Source organism: Arvicola amphibius, chromosome 14 (genome assembly GCF_903992535.2).
Source record: "Arvicola amphibius chromosome 14, mArvAmp1.2, whole genome shotgun sequence".
Taxonomy (NCBI): domain Eukaryota; kingdom Metazoa; phylum Chordata; class Mammalia; order Rodentia; family Cricetidae; genus Arvicola; species Arvicola amphibius.
Window position 1 is genome coordinate 8,171,459 of NC_052060.1, and position 10,064 is coordinate 8,181,522.

The 10,064-nt window shown below is 42.9% G+C and overlaps 1 non-coding gene across 1 annotated transcript; it reads right to left on the reverse strand.

The window, feature by feature from the left end:
- Positions 1-7,400: 7,400 nt before the first annotated feature.
- On the reverse strand, positions 7,401-7,563 carry LOC119801532. The gene has a single exon (XR_005283222.1). It is a non-coding gene; the product is annotated as a U1 spliceosomal RNA (small nuclear RNA).
- Between the last annotated feature and the right edge of the window lie 2,501 nt (positions 7,564-10,064).

Below are 10,064 nucleotides of genomic sequence, written 5' to 3' on the forward strand. Positions count from 1 at the left end.
CCATTTATTCAATGTTGCTCTTATTGGCTGTGCTACTGGGGTTATACATAGGAAGAGGTCTCCTGTGCCCATGTATTGCAGGCTACTTCCATTTTCTCTTCTGTCAGGTTCAGTGTGGTATGATTTATATTGAGGTCTTTAATCCTCATTTGGACTTGAGTTTTGTGCATGGTGATAGGTATGGATCTATTTTCATTCTTCTACAGGTTGACATCCAGTTATGCTAGCACCATTTGTTAAAGATGCTTTCTTTCTTCCATTGTATAATTTTAGCTTCTTTGTCAAAAATCAGATGTTCATAGGTTTGTGGATTCATATCTGACTCTTCAATTCGATTCCATTGGTCAACGTATCTGTTTTTTATGCCAATAGCAAGCTACTTTCATTGCTGATGCTCTATAACAGAGTTTGATGTCAGGAATAGTAATGACCCCGGAAGATACTTTATTGTATAGGATTGTTTTAGCTATCCTGGGTTTTTTTGTTTTTTCATATAAAGTTGATTATTGTTAACTCAAGGTCTGTGAAGAATTTTGTCGGGATTTTGATGGGGATTGCATTGAATCTACAGATTGCCTTTGGTAGAATTGCCATTTTTACTAATTTGATCCTACCAATGCAAGAGCATGGGAGATCTTTCCATTTTCTGGTATTCTCTTCAATTTCTTTCTTCAAAGACTTAAAGTTCCTGTCAAATAGATCTTTCATTTTTTTTGACAGTGTTACCCAAAGATACTTAATGCTATTTGTGGCTATCTTGAAAGGTGGTGTTTCTCTGATTTTCCTCTCCGCTTCTTTATCCTTTGTGTATAGGAGGGCTACTGACATTTTTGAATTGATCTTGTATTTTGCCACATCACTGAAGATATTTATGAGCTGTGGGAGTTTTGGGGGTCACTTATGTACACTATCATATCATCTGCAAATAACAAAAGTTTGACTTCTTCCTTTCCAATTTGAATCCCCTTCATCTCCTTATGTTGTCTTATTGCTATTGCTAGAACTTCAAGCACTATGTTGAAGAGATATGGAGAGAGTGGACAGCCTTGTCTTGTTCCTGATTTTAGTGGAATTGTTTGAGTTTCTCTCCATTTAATTTGATGTTAGCTGTCAGCTTGTTTTATATTGTTTTTATTATATTTAGATATGATCCTTGTATCCCTAATCTCTCCAAGACCTTTATCATAAAGTGGTGTTGAAATTGGTCAAATGTTTTCTTGGTATCTAATGCAATGATCATATGGTTTTTTTTTTTTTTAGTTTATTTATATGATGGATTACATTGATTGATTTTTGTCTGTTGAAGCAGCCCTACATCTCTGGGATGAAGCCTACTTGATCATAATGGATGATTTTTTTATGTGTTCTTGGTTTCGCTTATTGAGAATTTTTGCATCAATGTTCATGAGTGGATTGGTTTGTAATTCTCTTTTTTGGTTGGGTCTTTGTATAGTTTTGGTATCAGGGTAACTGTAGCTTTATAAAAAGAGTTTTGCAATGGCTTTTCTGTTTTTATGATGTGGAACACATTAAAGAGTGTAGGTATTAGCTCTTCTTGGAAATTCTCGTCGAAGTCTGCACTAAAACCATCTGGACCTGGGCTTTTTTTGGCGGGGGAAGATTTTTGATGACAGCTTCTATTTCCTTGTGATTTATAGGTCTATTTAAATTTTTCACCTGGTCTTGATTTAATTTTGGTATGTTGTGTTTATCTTTTTAAAAAAGTCCATTTCTTTTGCATTTTCCCATTTTGTGGATTACAGGCTTTTGTAGTAAGACCTAATGATTTTTTGAATTTCCTCAGTGTCTGTTGTTATGGCCCCCTTTGCGTTTCTGTTCTTCTTAATTTGAGTTTTCTCTCTCTGCCTTTTGATTAGTTTGGATAGGGGTTTGTCAGTCTTGTTGATTTTGTCAAAGAACCAGCTCTTTGTTTCATTGATTCTTTGGATTGTTTTCTGTGTTTCTATTTAATTGATTTCAGTCCTCTGTTTGAATATTTCCAGTCTTCTACTCCTCCTGGGTGAGTCTGCTTCCTTTTTTTCTAGAGCTTTCCGGTGTGCTATTAAGTCTATTAAGTCTCTTATGTGAGCTTTCTCTGTTTTGTTTTGTTTTTTATGAGTGCACTTAGTGCTCTGAACTTCCCTCTTAGCACTGCTTTCATAGTGTCCCATAGGTATGGGTATGTTGTGTCTTCATTTTCGTTGAATTCAAGGAAGACTTTAATTTCTTTCTTTGTTTCTTCCATGACCCAGAGGTGGTTCAGTAGTTGACTGTTTCAGTTTCCATGAGTTTGTAGGCTTTCTGGGGGTGATATTGTTGTTAAATTCTAACTTTATTCCATGGCTATCTGATAAGACACAGGTGGTTTGCTCCATTTTTTTTTTTTTGTATCTGTGGATGTTTGCTTTGTTATCAAGTATGTGATCAATTTTGAAGAAGGTTCCATGAGGTGCTGAGAAGAAGGTGTATGTCCTGGTGGGGTGGAATGTTCTATAGATGTCTGTTAAAGTCCATTTGATTCATTACGTCTATTAGTTCTCTTATTTCTCTGTCAAGTTTCTGTCTGGTTGACCTGCCCATTGGTGAAAGAGGAGTGTTGAAATCTTCTACTATTGGTTTGTCGGGTTTGATGTGTGATTTGAGTTCTAGTAATGTTTCTTTTGCATATGTGTGTGCTTTTATACTAGGGGCATAGATATTCAGGATTGAGACTTCATCTTGAATTGAATCAGGAATTCAAGCTAGTTCAGCCTGGGGCTCTGTCAGAAACAGAAGAAAACAAAATGGAAAGGGTGAGCCTTATGGTCTCATGGGGGTTGTGTCCCCTTCTCCTGTGAGAAGGAAGAGGTAAATTGCGAGGGAAAGTGTGTCCTCTGCCACTTTCCTGTGCCAATGCATTCAAGTGTACTTCCGAATCTCTTTTCCATAAGGTTTAGTGTGGCTAATTTTATGTCAAGGTCTTTGACCCATTTAGACTTGAGTGTTGTGTATGGTGATAGATATGGGTCTATTTTCATTCTTCTACATGTTGATATCCAGTTATGCCAGCACCACTTGTTAAATATGCTTTCTTTTTTCCATTTGATATATTTTGTCCCCTTATCAAAAAAATCAGGTATTTGTGTGAATTGATATCTGGGTCTTCCCTTTGGTTCCATTGTTCTTCCTGTTCGTTTTTATGATAATACCAGGCTGTTTTCAGTACTGTAGCTCTGTAGTAGAGGTTGAAGTCAGGGAATGTTATGTTTCCAGAAGTTCTTTTATTGTAAAGGATTGTTTTGGCTATCCTGGGTTTTTTGCTTTTCCATATGAAGTTGAGTACTGTTCTTTTGAGGTCTTTGAAGAATTTTGCTGGGATTTTGATGGGCATTGCATTGAATCTGTAGGAATCCCTCTTGATAGTCTAACTAAGCAATATTATGAGGAGCCTTTGACTAGCTGTTATAAAAGGACCCAGTATCAGGGGCCACATACCTCCTGTGGACAGTGTTTTTGTGCAAAACTATAAAAAAGGAGAGAGATGGTAGCTAGCTACCTAGCTAGCTAGACAGATAGATAGCCCACTAGTAGATAGCTCAGAGGCCCAGGGCAAAAACATATATATATATATATATATATATATATATATATATATATATTACTAGTGTTTGGTTTTATCCTAGGTCTTGGGGCTATCTACTATTGTCCTATCAACTATTTATCTGTCTGTCTGTCTTTGACCTTTCTTTCTTTCTTTCTTTTTTCCACTATCTACTCTCTTTCTTGGTTACCCAGACATTTGTTGGGTGTGTGTTCCTTCTTGTGGAGGGGGCCTTAAGCCAATTCAGACACTGATTTGCTTTTCCCACGAGTTCAGTTCCACCATTGTCCTTCTTATTTTGTTGGCAGGACATTTTGTAGGTCAAGGATTTTGTGACTGGGTTGGTTGGCATCTGCTTTTCTCTTTTGATAGCCCACAGAGTACCTTCTCTCACCCAATAGACTAGAAGGTAGGGATGCTGGCTTCCTGTATGACCCAGCTTGACTTCCCCATGTTCCATATGTGGATGTTACTTCAGCAATGGGTCCTGCTGGCAGTTTCTGGAGAACAGCCCTGTGTCTTAGCAGCAGCCTGGGTGGTTTGGAGATTTTCCTGGGGCACCCTTGGCCAACAACTGAATTGAATGCAGCCCAGTCCTAGCACTGGAATCCTTGCCTGGTTAAGGAAACGGCCAGTTGAGACTCCATTACTAGGAGCCACCACGGAGTAATGGGGGTGGGGAGGACACATAAAGGGGAGGGCAGAACATAGAAAACGAGCTTTCCCACCTAATGTGTTATTACTGAGACAAAATACCAGATAGGAACATTCAGACCCTGCATCATGCTGACACGACCAAAACCAGGGCTAGGGGTGTTGCTCAAACATGGTGCTTACTCCAAGGGAGTCCTTGAAGCCTAGACTTGGGGAGCTGTGGGCTCACACCTGTGGGCTCGTGGTGGTGACCCACTGTAACCAGTCTTAGCTCATGAGGTATTCAAAAGCCAGTTCCAGGCACACCTCACCCTGACCTGGCTCAGACTGCTTGTGCTACTGGGGAGTGGCACCTAAAGAGGAATAGGACTAGGGCTGATTTCATTGTCGCCAAGCTGTGGACCCCTCTGTACCCTGGGATTGCAAGGCTTCTCAGGTCCCATCTCAGAAGGTTTTCCCTCTCATCCCAAGTCACAGAAGAAAGTCAGGTGTGCTAATCCTAGGCCTTGGAAAGCTGAGGCAGGAGGATCATGAGTTCAAGGATAACTGGGCTACATAGTTCCAGATCAGTAATAGGTACATCACTAGAAGTTGTATCAAAAACAAAAACAAAACTCAACTCACAGAGGAGGAAACCCACCTGCATCACATGCAGGTAACCTCGAAAGAGCCTTCACGGAGTTGCTGGCCAGTCAGTCACAGCTGGAGACTGAGCTCACTGTTGCCTGCGCTGACCACCACAGGGCAGTCCTTCTCTGAAAAGTCAGCCACACAGGCATCAAAGTGCAGAACTTTCTGTGCAATTCTGTGCAGCACTTCCAAGGAAACCTCCTCTGTGGGGACTTGCTGTGTCTCCTGTATGGACAGAAAAGGACAGGAGGCACTACCTTATTAATGTAGACCTAGGGTCCTGCTTAGATGCACCCTAAATTCCTAATCCCGCTGGTATGGTTCTTAAACTCAGGTTGGACTTCTCTGAATTTCAGAGGTGCAACACAAGCTTTGGTCTGTTTTTTTTTTTTTTTAAAAAAAAAAAAAAAAAAAAACTCTTTAAAAAAGAAAAGAATGGTGCTTACTATACCCTGGGCCTAAGGTGATTGAGGTGAGGAGATTTTTTGATTCCACCTGAGACAGCATGATTGACAGAGAAGACTCCAAGCTGCAAATTATACTAATAGTGTTTGAGTTCCTCCATGTCAGCGGGACTTGAACTAGGGAGACTGGAGTCTGTGTCAAGACATTAACTAGGCGTGGGAGCATGGGGGCAAGAAAGCAGCACGCCAGACGGGAAAGATGGTAATTGTCGTGACTCAGATTCAAACCATGCTTGCTCAAGACACAACACAGAGTACTACATGCCGGGCAATGAGCCCTAAAGTAGGTGCTCACCCAAGTCTCAGTAAAGCTCATCCAGGCGTGGACCGGTTTCCGAGGCTTCCTTCAACCTGCCTGTGCTGCAGAAGTGATTTCTACAACGCCACTGGGTTGAGAGCAGAACCGAGTGCACGCGTCCATGCCTCAGTTGGGTGGTGAGGGCAGTCGCTAACTGTGAAGTCGGTGGGGTGATGCCACTCTTGCAGGTGCAGTATTTCCCCCAAGCACCTGATAGCCCTCCATAGCCCTCCTCTCCGCGGTGTCTGGGGCACCTGGAAAGGGGGCAAACTGCTCTGGGGTCCTTCCGAAGAGCTGGGGAGTAAAATAAACCCAGAGCCTTCCATAGACGCCGCCCACCAAACCAGGCCAAAACTGTCACCACCAGGTTAGGGACTCCTTTCCAAACGGGAACGGGCCTGCGCGTTTCTGTGATTTATTTTGGTTTTTCCACATCACATGGTTTTCGAAAGAAATCGGTTCTAGAGGTTGTGATTAGGAATTACTTTGAGGTCGCCCTTGTCATATGCATATCTTTAGCCAGTGGTGTAAAGTTTAATGGTTTTATTAAAATCTAGTCTGTTTCCTGTGCTTTGGTGACTTGCTGTCCATTATTTTCCTTTATTAAGAAAGGATTCCCACTCTCGCCATCCACAAATAGCCAAAGACAGCAGGAGGGCGTTGTCCACAGGCGTCCCCTCAGCACTCCCACTCCCAAAATACAAATTGACTTTGTTGTTTTCCCTGCCAGAGGCCAGGACATAAACAGACAACGTGTGACAGGCAAAATTCATGAGATAGTATATAGTAGGGCTTTTAGTAGGCGTTGGAATTTCTGAGAAGGACGTAGGAGTGTGCACTTTCCAGTTGCCAAGTCAGCACACAAGTAGCTGCAAATCTGGAAAAGTGTTTTTTTTAAGGGTAAGAGTTGCAGTCCCTGAGTGGCCTTGAACCACCAGCCTTCCAGCCAACAGTAGAAGGCACTAACCAGCTGCACAAAAGAGATGGTTGATAAGTCCCTGCAGCATCTCCTTTGTCATTTAGGCTTCACCATGGCCAAACATCCAGAGCAGGAGGCCGCTCCTCAGCACGCAAGAACATTATGAACCTGGCAGCTCGGGGACACTGGGAAAGGCCTCTAGTGTGGTGCCAGTGCTCAGGGAGTCCAGACTGGAGGGAGATGGATGAACTTGACCCGGAGTAGAGAGGGACCCTCAGGGGCGAGAGTGGACTGGGGTTGCCAGTGTGGCTAGAGACCACAGGGACCACGGGCAGAGCCCGGTGGAATCCCAGGCCATATCCGAGGGATTGGTGGCTATAAAGAGACTGGAGCATTTGAAGCCAATTTATGTTAGGAAGATAATAAAATCACAAAGGGTGCTTTATTTTGTTTTTAATTAACCAGAAGAATTGCTTCCTAGCAATGGTTGCTGTCTTTCAGCTAGGGGTGTGCTGGTACAAAGCCAGGGTCTGGTGCATATTAAATACAGGAAGGAAAGAAGGGGGGTCTTTAGTATCAAACTAAAATTTAAGACAAGAGTTTCCTACAGTGCCCCTGGACTTTAACACAAAAGATCCAGAATAGAAGGGATGTCCTCATAAACATAGGACATAATTTCCCAAACACATCATTTCTCTTTTTGTTTTGCAGACCAGGCCAGCCTGGCTCCAGAGACACAAGGTTGACAACCTAGGCAAATGCTGATAGAAAAGAAAACTAAAAAGAAAAATTTTTAAAAAGGAGAACAAGACCAAGTAAAAAGAAATGAGATATCTATTTTTTTAACAAGGATAAGAGAGAAGAGTGTGAACGCAGGCCCCCACTAACAAAAATTATGCAGTAGAGTTTCCTCATTTGGGGAAATCACAGGGGTCAACACCCCCGAAGTGCACTGGGCTAGCCTTACCCTGGGAAAACCACCTACGTGATCATGGTATCTCCCCTGCCTGATAAGTATGTCCTGCAGACCAGACTCAGCCCCATGGGCCCTGCGCTCTGAACACATGGTCACTTCTCTGTTCACACTACAGGATCGACCCGGATGTACATACCCGATTCATGCTTCCAGATGTCACCAAGGACCCGCGCTTCCTTCCAAACTGGGCTGTAAATCCCTTGCATTTCTGCAGAGGGTGTGTGCGGATGTGGCAGCCCCTATGCAACCCTCATCTGCATAGACCATGTCCCCAAATGGCACCCAGGGGTGACATCACTCCCATCCCCTTAGCTCCCTCGGTTTGGTGAACTTTCTTGCTTGCAGAGAGCTGGATGGAATGTTGCAGGATCAAAGACAAATCATCTTGTATTATCTCCAAACGCAAATAACCAATGGCTGCTCACCACCGAGGCCTAACAGCCATGTTGCTGGTTTCAGTGTGTACCTGGAGACCCCTACCTTCCACTAACACGAAGTCAGAGAAGCCAGGCAGCAAGAGAGCCAGATCTACAGCAGAGGTCTCCAGCTTCGCTGGAACCTGCCTACCTCATGTCTCCACCACTGCATTTTACAAGGCTCTTGATGTATGGATTTCTCAGTTCTCTTCTACAGAAACACCATGAGACTGACACTACGTCGGGACATGGTATTGGGGTGACCCGAGTCTGTGTTCCTTGTCCAAGGGATCCACTCTGCCCTCTCTGGACCACCTCAGGCTCCTCCTCCTCCTCCTCAGGTGTGTGTATCTTGCACACTGATACAATCAGGCACAAACGCACATACACAAAATAAAAAAGTACTCTTTTCTGTGTTGTGTTTGTTGGGGAGGCGCGGGTGTGTTTGAGCCATGACTTGTATGTTGAGGCCAGAAGACAGTTTGTGGCAGTCAGATCTCATTCTGCCATGCCTGCTCTGTGAAATCTTTCTTTTGACAGATTTTTATAAGAGGCAGTGATAGTTTTTTGAGAACTCTAAGTCCTCCAGGGTGGTTTGGAGGTGAGCCGTGACAAAGTGAAACAGAGCCTGACTATTTGGATGAAGGAGCTTCCCATGTTGTAGTGATCCCCAGTTTTAGTGATCCCCTGTAGTGATACATATGGCATGTCTGTCTGTCCCTTACCTGTTGTGCGGTTTGTCACACCAGCAGGATTATCTGCCATGGTCACTTATACCCTAAATCATAACACATTAAGCTAGAGAAAATCACCCTGAGTGAGGTAAACTAGACTCAGAAAGATTAATATGGTATATATTCCCTCATAAGGGTATATTTAACCAATCAGTAAATGATAAGCAGACTACAATCTGTATAGAGAGGCTAGGTAAAGAGGAGGGGTCTAGGGAGATGCTTGGATCTCCCTGGGAGGGGGAAATAGAACAGATTTTGTGGGTGGACTAGGGACAATGGGGACAGGAGCAGAAGGATTCAGTTTGGGGAGGGGGGAGAAGCTGAGGTGGCAGGAGAGAATGCAGGGAGAGATGCTTGGAACTGGGGGAGCCTTTGGAGGGAGGCATGGAAGCCTAGTGCAGTGGAAACTTCCTGGAATGTGTGAAGGTGATCCTAGTGGGCATTCCTAGTAATGGTGAATCAACTGGTCATCTCCTGTCACCAGGCAAGACTTCCCGTGCTAGGACTGGGTTGCATTCAATTGAGTTATTAGCCAAGGGGACCCATGGAAATCCCGCAAACAACCAAATCTGTTGTTAAAACCAAGGGCTGCTCTCCAAAACCTGACAGCAGGCTCCATTGCTGAGGTCACATCTACACATGGAACTTGGGGAAGATGAGTGGGTTGATACAGGAAGCCTGCATCCCTGTGTTCTCATCTCTTTGTTGAGGGAAGTTTCTTTGCAGGCTATCAAAAGAGAAATGTGGACATCAAAATAGCTACAAAACCTTTGACCTCAAAATGTCCTGCCTACAAAATTTACAAGAACAATACTGGCACAGAACTTGTGGGGATAGCAAACAGGCATTAGAATTAACTTAAGGCAAATCCCACCAGAAGGAACCCACACCAAACACTACTTGGGTAACCAAGAACCAGAGAAGATAGATAGAAAGATAGATAGATAGATAGATAGATAGATAGATAGATAGATAGATAGATAGATAGATAGATGATAGATAGATAGATAGAGATAGATAGATAGATAGATAGATAGATAGATAGATAGATAGAGATAGATGATAGAGAGAGATAGAGATAGATAGATAGATAGATAGATAGATAGATAGATAGATAGATAGATAGATAGATAGATAGATAGAGATAGAGAGATAGATAGATAGATAGATAGATAGATAGATAGATAGATAGCCCAGTAGTAGACCGAGGCTAAAACCAAACACTACTGTTTTTTTAAAGTATTAATAAATTAACCCTAATGATATTCTGCTATACTCATCAATCAGTGTCTTATGCCGTCATCATCATAGAGGCTTCCTGTAGCACTAGATAGGAACAATGTAGACCCAAAGCCAGAAATTATTTGGAGAGCTTAAATGGGAGGTCTCTATC